This window comes from Poecile atricapillus, chromosome 8 (assembly GCF_030490865.1).
Source record: "Poecile atricapillus isolate bPoeAtr1 chromosome 8, bPoeAtr1.hap1, whole genome shotgun sequence".
NCBI lineage: Eukaryota > Metazoa > Chordata > Aves > Passeriformes > Paridae > Poecile > Poecile atricapillus.
The window spans coordinates 18505285-18514944 of NC_081256.1; the positions used below are offsets into that span (position 1 = coordinate 18505285).

Sequence of the window (9660 nt, forward strand, 5' to 3'; positions counted from 1 at the left end):
ATAGTCATGCTTTTGCAACAAATGCCTCTTGGTGTTATTTTTCTTTTTTCAGGTTTTGATCATCCTGCCCTCTTTCTGCAGCATTTGTGCTTGTAAAAGTGCAGAAGTAAACGGTGCAATGCTGCGCTGTTTCACACAGATTAAATTTGGTTTGTAATTCATCATTCAGGTTGGGAGGAGAAAGCACCGAAAAAGTATCTTATTTCATAGGCTACTTTCTTTGGGTTTTGGGAGAGTGGGATACAAATAAAACCCTCCCAACACAATTAGCAGCAACTTACTCAGGACTGTTTTTTCTTACAGGAAAATCAAGAAGATTTCAAAGCTGTTGCAATGTTTGAAGTGTAATCCAGCGCAGAAAACCAGTTCAAGGCAGTTCATACTTGGACTGATTGTTCAATTTTTCTTCTATAAACCCAATAATTCAGATGACAAGATCAATTCAAGGGCAAAGAACTGCCCAGGGACCAGAAACGCGTGCAGACCTACATGGGTAGCAAGTTTCATGATTTCAACGCCTTGCACGACACCCACGGCTAATGAGTAATCGATAGAAGTCAGCAGCATGGGTCAGGCTGGAGCCTGCCTGCTCTCACTGGCACAGCAGACTGTGTTGTATGGCTGGTTATTTGATGAAATTAGTGGAAAGGACAAACAGTGCTGTGATAAAAAAGCTGGAGATGTGTCTGGATGAGCATTAATGCACTAGAATGCATTCTAACTATACCACTCTGGCTTTGGGAGTTAGGTCCTTTCAGCTGGATCCCTGGTTCATTTCCCATAGTCTGCAGATGTGCAGCAGTGGCTTTAGTTAGCCTGAGGCATGCAAGGAAAAACTCCTCTAACCCCTTTTCAAAAGCAGCCCAGGATTGTCCCCAAGACAGGGCATAGAAAAGGGGAATGGCCACATCAGAATGTTGTGTTCAGTTCGGTTTGCTTTTCTGAAACAGTTCTTGGGGTGGCCAAGCAGCCATGGCTGGGGCCATACGTAGGCTGTAGCAGGGGAAACTGGTTTAAACCTCACAAAAACCAGAGCTGGTGGCCAGATGCAGCACGACCTTCCCACTGGCACCCAGGGACATGGTCACAGTCTGCTGCCAGGGCAAAGCTGGGCTCTGTCCACTCCTCATCCGCCTCTGCAAAAACAAACCTGTGGGTCCACTGAGGTGAAAGTGTCACTGCTTCCAGCTGCATGGAAACAGCAGAGCCAGGCACAGCAGCAAGGTCACTTGGCTAGGCTGGGATGTGGGTTCCTTTTAGTTGGCTGTTTATGTGGCTGTGCAGAGCCTGCTGGATGGGCACCAGCAGGATGTACCATGGAAAAGTGATGTGTGGATGCAGTAGTGACAGTCTTGTTTAAAGTGCAAAGTGCTGCCTGCTGCTGCTCTCTGCCAGCACCCACAACGCTGCAGCTCCTCTGAGCAGCTCTTGGTCTATGAGCTGCACATCAGACATGGACAGATACCACCTCTTTCATCTTCCAGGAGATGACAAGCTTGCCACTAGCCATGTCTTCACTCTCATTACCCCAAATCCTCCCCATTTCCTATTTGTTGAGAAGTGGCCCTGCCAGCAAAGGGTCTTGGGGATGCTGCATAGCAGTGACATCCAACACCTTCCTCTGCTGCTTTGTCCTCCCCCAGGACACAGTTCGTGGGTGCCATCAGCTCTCTCACCACCTGTTCTCATCCTCTGCAGAGATGCTTGTTGATGATAGCTCAGATGGTCATTACATACCTCACATCTGCGTCCTTCCCTACTGCTGGCAAGATGGGATGCTCTCCTGATGCCTGACAGTGGGAATGTAAGGAAGACACTGCAGGGACTGCCACTACTGCTGGAGTCAAGGTGTCTCTTTCCCCATGTGTCCTAAAACCCTGGGGCTTTTCCACAGTGGAAATATAGCCAGCTCTCAGGTGCCCCTCTGAGATGCATGTGAAGGATGATCCAGCCTAAGCAAGCACACAGCAAACAGCCTGTGGGGAGGAGGCCATTCTGTCCTATTGGAAACAGCATAAACAGCATGACCAAAAAAGCCTTCAAAAAAGTAAAAGGAGAAAAATAATTAAAAATGCTGGGAGCCCCTGGCGGTGCCTGGAATCCCACGTGGTGGAGAAAAGGCCGTCTGGGATGCCAATTTTGGAGCTCGCCAGTGCGATCAGCCAGTTTTAGAAGCAAATGAGAACAGCCAAGGTCAGAGAGCGTTGGGCCTCTGGGATTGTCGCTGTGTGCTGAAAACTGGGAGGCTGGGGAAGCTGCGAGTCAAACACAGCTCTGTCCTTGCTGCTGCAGCTGGGGCTGGGGCTCTCCCAGGTCTCAGGGTGGCCAAGCCCAGGGGCTGGCCTGGCTGCACACAGGGGTAATGGGGGCAAGAAACTGGGGTTTTAGGAGACTCCTGCTTGGGGTTGCAGGGGAAGGCTGGCAGGTAAGTGTTCAGAAAGCAAAGTGGTGGGAACTCTAGGGAGCAGTGAGTAGTTATCAGGGCTTGGGAGACTTGCTCTGTTTTGCTGCTGGGGGAGAAAGCAGAAGAGGCAGCTGTCTCCTGCTTTCCCTTCCCACAAAGAGCAGAAGGTTTCCTGGGATTTCTTTATACAACCCTCCTGTGTACATCTTGTTTTGCTGTGCTAATTGCTTTTGCTTCCTCGGGAAGTGCTGCCTGAGCACCAGCAGCCACCCTGCACTGCCATTACAGCCCCCAGGCTCCTCAGGAGCCCCATGCTGCCCTCTGTGCATTGCTAACCCCAGCCACACAGGGCTTGTGTGGGACTGGCAGAGTGAGTGGATGTGTATATGTGTCCTGGTGGACTCTTGGACTCTGAGCAGTGGATTAGAGCCACAGTGCAAGGAGGCTGGGTCCCAGTCTGGGTGGCCATGGCACTCATTCAAACCTCCTCTCATTGCTTCAGCTAGTGAGACTATGGGGACAACCATTGTGGGACATCAAAAAATTTAGGACAAAGCCTAGGCAACAGCCTGGTTGAGGAATGGTGAAGCCTGCAATGAAGATGTATACCCCAAAAGGATCAGTCTGAAACTTAGAGGCTGTTAAGGCTGCAGAAATCCCTGAAAAGGAAGGCATACTGGTATAGGTTTGTTTTGCCACACAGAGACATGTCACGTGCCTGTCCCATGTGCTGCAGGCAGGGACAATCCCCCAGCTGTTCTGAGCTACAAATAGGAAAAGCCCCCTGTGTAATCATGGCTTAGGTCAACTGGAAACAAAGCACTCCAGCTGCTGTGTGCTGCTCTCCATTGCAACTTGAGAGGACAGGGACCCCCCCCAGCTGTGGCTTCAGGGATGAGAACAGTGCTTGAGGAGGGCCAAGGAGCTCAAGGGTCTGCAGTCTGGTTAATTCAAAGCACAGCCCCACAACCCCACAACACTTAGAACAACAAACAGCCTAATATGACAACCAGAAAAATCTCCAGGCTCCCCCTGCCCTCTCCCCAGGACTGGGAGTGCAGCACATGGGAGCTGGGGGTTGTAAAGCCCATGAAGCATCAGAACCACTTCCTTCAGAATGCAGTTACAGGGTGAGAGCAAGGAGACAGTGGTGAATTCTTGGGGTGGTCAGCAGCTTATTATGTGACCACAATTGTACCACATCTCCAAATTGTGGCTCATTTCCTCCTCCTAAAAAATGCATGACTGCTGGAAACCATGGGATAGAGGCAAAGGAGAGTCACTGTAAGAAAAGCAGAGCAAGGTCTCAAACCACTGCTGGGGAGAAGTTCACCCCATGAGGGAGCCACCTCTGGCTTCTTCTTAAAGACAAAAGAGCGAAACAGTTTGAACTAATGAAACATACACTATTCAGACCCAGCTCCTTGTTGAAGTGAGGCACATGTACCATCAATCACCAGCTGCTCCTGACTTGAAAATACAGCAGCTCCTCATGTGGGTGGGAAAAATGAGCTCCAGCATTGTACAACTTTTGTGAATCCTACTGCTGCCTCCTCTGTCTTTAAAAAAGCCAGGATCTGCACCCTGCACTGCACTTACTGTGGCTACAGTCTTGTCTAAAGTAAGTTCAACTCTCAGGATTAGTTTTTCACCTTTCTGTTTCCTCAATGTGTTTGCAGCGATGCACAGAGATGGTTTTAAACAGATTTTACTGCAGGCATTTATCACATCAATCAGATCACACCCTGATGTCCTGGCTGCAGGCAGAGATGTGATTTAGATAGAGTTTCTGGCTGAACACCTGTGTCACCTGTAGGTAAGAGTAGGCCCGGGTAATGTCTCTGCAGAGAGAATCCCTGCACCATCCACCTGTGGTAGGGAAGAGCTGGGCCCTGGCTGTTCATTTAGAGCTGATTGCTCTGGGCTCTCTTGTTGCATCAGCACGGAGAAGTTACTGCAGTCATGGTATCTTTGGGCTTACCTTTGCCCTGTTTTGCACTTCATGTCATTGCAGATACCCATTCAAAGTTCAAGCCAGGTCTTTACAGATACCCCTACCCAAGAGGCTGTGACTCCCTGCACTGCAGGGGTCATCTCTAAGGACCAAGGACCAAAGCTGAATATCATGATCCTGCTAGGTGAGTTTATTCCCATATAGGGTATTGGCACTGCAGTCGTGTCTGGAGTCCCTCTTTGGAAGTAGAGGCCCTCCAGTGGGGACAGACAGCCCCAGAAGCAATCCAGACTGGCTCTGACAGCATTCATCAAGCCTGGCTGGGTTGGGAGCTGTCTGAATGCTGAGGAGGGAGTATATTCCTACCTGGTGGAGATAATAATTTAATTTAATTTCATCTCAAGTTTGTGACAATAAACAATTTTGATAACTATAAGGCATCAGGGGTGTCAAACCTTGTGATTGGTCATATCACCAGTGCTTTGGATTGTGGTTGAGTGCAAAAGGGTGAAAAGAAGTAGAAATAACACATCTGTTTAGGGCACCCAAGCCAGCACTCAAATGAGAGAGCTGCAGACAAGTGGAGACTGGGAAGCTGCTCCCAGAGAAAAAGCATCCCAATTGCCTGTGCCTAATACTCCCACTGATGTGACAGAAAGTGATGGGAGCACTGAGATGAATTCCTCCATGTACCTTAGGTACAGACCCCCCTCACATGTCTGAGCACATTGTGTTACAGCATTATTAATTGCTTTGACTTGGAAGAAAAAGAAAAAAAGAATCTTTAATCTAAGAGACTTTCTCTTTTCTTGTTTCCAGTGTATTACCTTTTCTTTGGTATCTACTACAGCTGGAATGACCACATCTACACTACAAGGAAAAAGGTCATTAATCAGCAACTTCCTTCAACTTTTCTGCAACCATGTGCATGTTGCACTTTGAAATACATCCCTGACAAATTAAAAGAAGTGTTGGAATGAGTCCATGGGAAACATAAGTTCAGTAACCAGATCTGTAGAATACAACATCTGTCAAGATAACGTGATTTCTCAGCAGCTTTGATGTGCTGGAAGGGGGCCACTGAGTTCCCCTGAGAAAGTTTCCCTTCATTCTCTTTATTAATTAGATCTGTAGGCAGCCTCAGCACAAAGATTTTCTAAACCAAAACCTTGGATGCATGAACAACTGAATGGATCCTTGAAAAGGCACAGTCACTGAACATCACTCAGTTCCCAGACATCCTTAGAAATGTGAAGCCCTTTGGTCTGAAAGTTGTATTACAGGTGCCTTTCCTGTGGAGCTCCAGACTCACAGGGAGAGAAGGGTTAAAGGAAATGTTCCCTCTCCTCTGAACAGGGCCCTTGCAGGAAAGGCATCGATCAGAGCACAGATAGCTGTGCTTTGATCAAAGCTCCCCCTCACTTCTGGCAGACCAGGCAGTGGGAAGCAGAGCTGTCTCCTTCCTGAAGTGATGCATCTGGGGCCAGCAGCGGGGAGAAGGCAGAGGGATGGACTCCTCCTCATTGAGCATCTTCTCCAGGCAAAGCTGGGGCTGCTATGAAGGGAATGCTACAAGAGCCCTTTTCATCCTCTGGACAAGTTGAGAGATGAAGAATAACCCTGCCCTTGCACAGGAGAGGAGCAGCCCCATCTCAGAGCAAGGGAGGAGGAACAGAGCAACAATTCTGGCTGGTGCCTGCTCTGTGTTGATGACACAAGGCCCCAGGTGGGAGGAAGTGGAGGGATGAGCTGGAGCCAGATAAATTGCTCTGGAAATGCGGGCAGTCAGACAGTGACCAGCCAACCTTCTCCTGGGTATTTGTCCTGGCTGTTTAGAAACAGGGAGTTGCCTCCTTGCCCCTGGCAACCCTGATGGCACCATGGGTTCCCTTCTTATGATGCAGGTCAGGTGACACTAGGTCTTGTCCCTGTACTGCTGTGCAATATGGCATTTCTCTGCCCATCTCAACAATCCCAGGGTTATGGTTACCCAGCCCCACACCTTTTTCTCTCTGGCTCAGCCCACGGATCCCTTCCTAGGAGATACTGAGCCTGCCTGGGCTACCCCAATGTATCTCCTTGGGGGGGGGGGGCGGGGGGGGCTCTTCCCAGCTTCTCTTGGTACACGTATCCATACATATCAGAGCTGGAAATGGGTTAGCTGGGAAAACAGGAGGCAGCTCTGCTACCTCCCACCGTATGTACCACTGAACTGGGAAAAAGAATCTGCTCAGAAGCTGCCATCCCATTTCATATGTCTCAGTGCAGAGAGAAACAGGAGCACAAAGGTAGGGTTTGAAGGCCAGAGATCCCAGGAAAGGAGGTGTTGCTGGTGCAGCAGCAGAGCAAAACATTGTATATGAATAAGAAATACAGAAAGGACAGGGGAGCTCTGCAGACTGAGGAGCCTTGCTCCAGGGTGTTCGTGCTCAGGCAGTCCCCATGTGACCAGGAGTGCCTGTCCCTGTGACTGCTCCAGCACTGTCCCCCACGGGAAATGTGCTTTGCTCTTCAGGCTTAAGCAGCTTCTGGGGTCACACAGGGTGGCTGCCTCCAGGGACTGCTGTCCCTGTGGCTGGAGCACATGCCAAGCTCAGATGGCTGCTGACTCATTTTCCACCCCTGAACAGGGTGTCCTCACTGAGCTCACTGAGGAGCCTGTGCCTGCCATGACCAAGTCCTCAATCTCTAAGAGTGACCAGAGGGTTGAATCAGCAGAGGATGGAGCCAGAGCATGAGCAGTGATAGTAGAAGGGCAGCACACAGGTGCTCCTGGATCTGCATGATGGTTACCTGGGCAAGACCACGTCTGTTAGTTGGACATGAGCATCATCACCCTGGGGCTGGTGTTTCTCCTCAGGAGAGCTGCTGGTGAGGAATCATGGAAGCAGTGTCCTGAGGGATGAATCACATCACACAGAATTCATCCATTAACTACTTATGAAATCTGGAAGGAGATATTGCTTGCTGAGGCCATGTGAAGAAAGAAAAATCATTGCAAGCAGGAGAAACTGGAGCAAGGCTTGTAATGGAAACTCAGCTAAAAATCCAGGGCAGTATATCCTGCTGCTAAGCCTGTGTCTATGAGGGCAGGGCCTGGGACCAGGAAAAGTCCCAAGAAGAAGTAAATTAGAGAGAAATTTACCCTGGGACTTTGCTGTGCTTTCCCTCTCATTTCAGGTTCCTGAGCTCCAGGCATGGCTGGTCAGCGGCAGACAGACTGTCACATGGATGTCCCTTCTGTAAGTAAGCAGAGGGGCCTCTGCTGTCCCCTGTCCCCCCAGGGAGACCTGTGCCACACATGGGGAACCTTCTCAGCTTAACATACCTGTGTGGCATCTAGAGACACAGGATGAACATGACCCCTCCAGCCCCATCTCCATATTCTGGCAGCTGGGGAAGTGCTGATGCAGCTCCTGCCTTGTTGCATGTCCCAGCTGGTACAGCAGCTGAGTACAGGGAGTTGTGGTAGCCCAGAGTTCAGGCAGCAGTAATGCATTCTCCCTGTTAGCAGTTGAGGGATGCTGGGCACAGAATCCCCTGTGGTGGAAAGGAATACCAGGGAGTTCTGCAAACAGCACCCCAGGAGAGGTGGAAACCCAGGGAGATGCAGACAGGGTGGCCACATGTCTGGTTCACCTTCTCAAGTCTGTCAACCCAGGAGCCAAGAGCGGATGAAGCCCAGCAGTTCATCTGGCAGAAACCCTCTGCTGAGAAGCACAGGAGAAACCCAAATGAGCAAAGAGTAGATGAATAGCCTGTGAGTCAGTATCCCTGCTGTCCCTGCTTGGCCAGAGCCCAGGGCGTGGGAGGCAAGGAGCCAGGAGGGTTGGGGTGTAGAATCTGTCTGGCTTTCATGCTTACTAACTTACTAGTGGTCTGCAATTTTATTTTTCCCTGCAGAATTTGGTTCAATGCTCAGGTAAATCTCGTGTCAGGCACAGAGTCATTCAGAGGTATAAGAAAGCTGGACAATGTCCATGTCCTGGCCATTGCCTATCCCTTCTCCCCGGGACAGGAGCTCCTCCAAGGGTGCTTGGGGCAGGCAGACCCCTTTCTAGATCTGCCAAGTGAGCATCAGCTGTCCTGGCTAAGTCCAGGACACTCTCCTGAGTGCCCAGGGTTCTCTGTGCTGGGGTTCATGGCCTGCGCTTGTCACATCTAGCACTGTGTGGGAATCACCCCAACCAAACCAGGCTCCCTGCCACCATGGAGTGGGCCAAGAAGAGCTGAGTTTAGGCAATAATTGCATCCCTGACCTGGAGCTGAGATGACAGAAGTCTCACAGCTCTGCTGAAGGCACAGAAGGATGCTCTAAAAGCATCAGAGTTGCTGGCCACCAGGCAGGACATATGAGGGGAAATGAGCCTCATGTTAGGTACATGGTCCTTCCATGCAGATTTCCTGTGATCCTCCTCATTGCAAATCTCACTGCTCTAGAGACCCACTGATTCGACTCAGTCCCTGTGGGGTCCCAAAGCAGTCTAATATAGGACCAAACCCAGAGCTGTCTGCCAAGGCTTAGAGATGCCTCATGGGCCATTGTGTCTACAGAGGGAAAAGCCAGGAAAGAAACAAATGCTCAGAAACAAATGAAAAGAGAAAATTGTTTAAAATGCAGGAACAGGGACCAGAAAGATGTCCCAGAAAGCAGAGCATCCCCACCAGGCTCATCATTTCCGGAGTCAGTGTCTGCTGCCCTGTACAGGGTGTATGCTCTGTCCAGGGATATCCAAGGATGAGGCAGCAAGGAAAAGTCCCACAGTCTTTGTGTCTTCCCACCACCCTGCCCAGCCACTGTGGGATACTGGGATTGACAGACCTCCAATCAAATCCAGTTCCCTCTCATTTCAATTTTCATGAGGTCATTTCAGTTTTAAAAGCTCTCTGGAATTACGTTGCTTTCAGAAAATGTTTGGCCTGGGTGCTGCTGGCCTGTAAGTTCCCAGTGAGACCAAAGGGAAATTGCAAAGCCTGAGGAATATTTATCAAGCTGATTTTGAGTTTAGTTCATTAGCAATTACCTTGATTTGTCTTTCCTTGTTCTTGCCAATTTACCAGGGCAACGTCTTGGAAACTCGCCTCATTTGGAGAGAACAGGATGTAATTAGCCAGATAATCTGCTGGTTCCCCTGTCAACCTCTCTGTGCCCGGTCCCAACACACGCAGTGGCTGTGCAGGCTGGATCAGACCTGATTTCTGGTGCTGTTTATGCACTTAGTGCCACATAAGCAGGAACTAAGATGCTGTCCTGCCCTCAGGCAATGACAAATCCAACTTTTGGATCACTCCTCAGGCTGTG

The 9660-nt window shown here is 49.9% G+C and overlaps 1 long non-coding RNA gene across 1 annotated transcript; it reads left to right on the forward strand.

Annotated features, from left to right (window-relative positions):
* Window positions 1-2019: 2019 nt before the first annotated feature.
* Window positions 2020-5310, forward strand: LOC131581386 (uncharacterized). Its single transcript, XR_009278083.1, has 3 exons — window positions 2020-2193; window positions 4419-4542; window positions 5178-5310. It is a non-coding gene; the product is annotated as an uncharacterized LOC131581386 (long non-coding RNA).
* Window positions 5311-9660: the final 4350 nt, after the last annotated feature.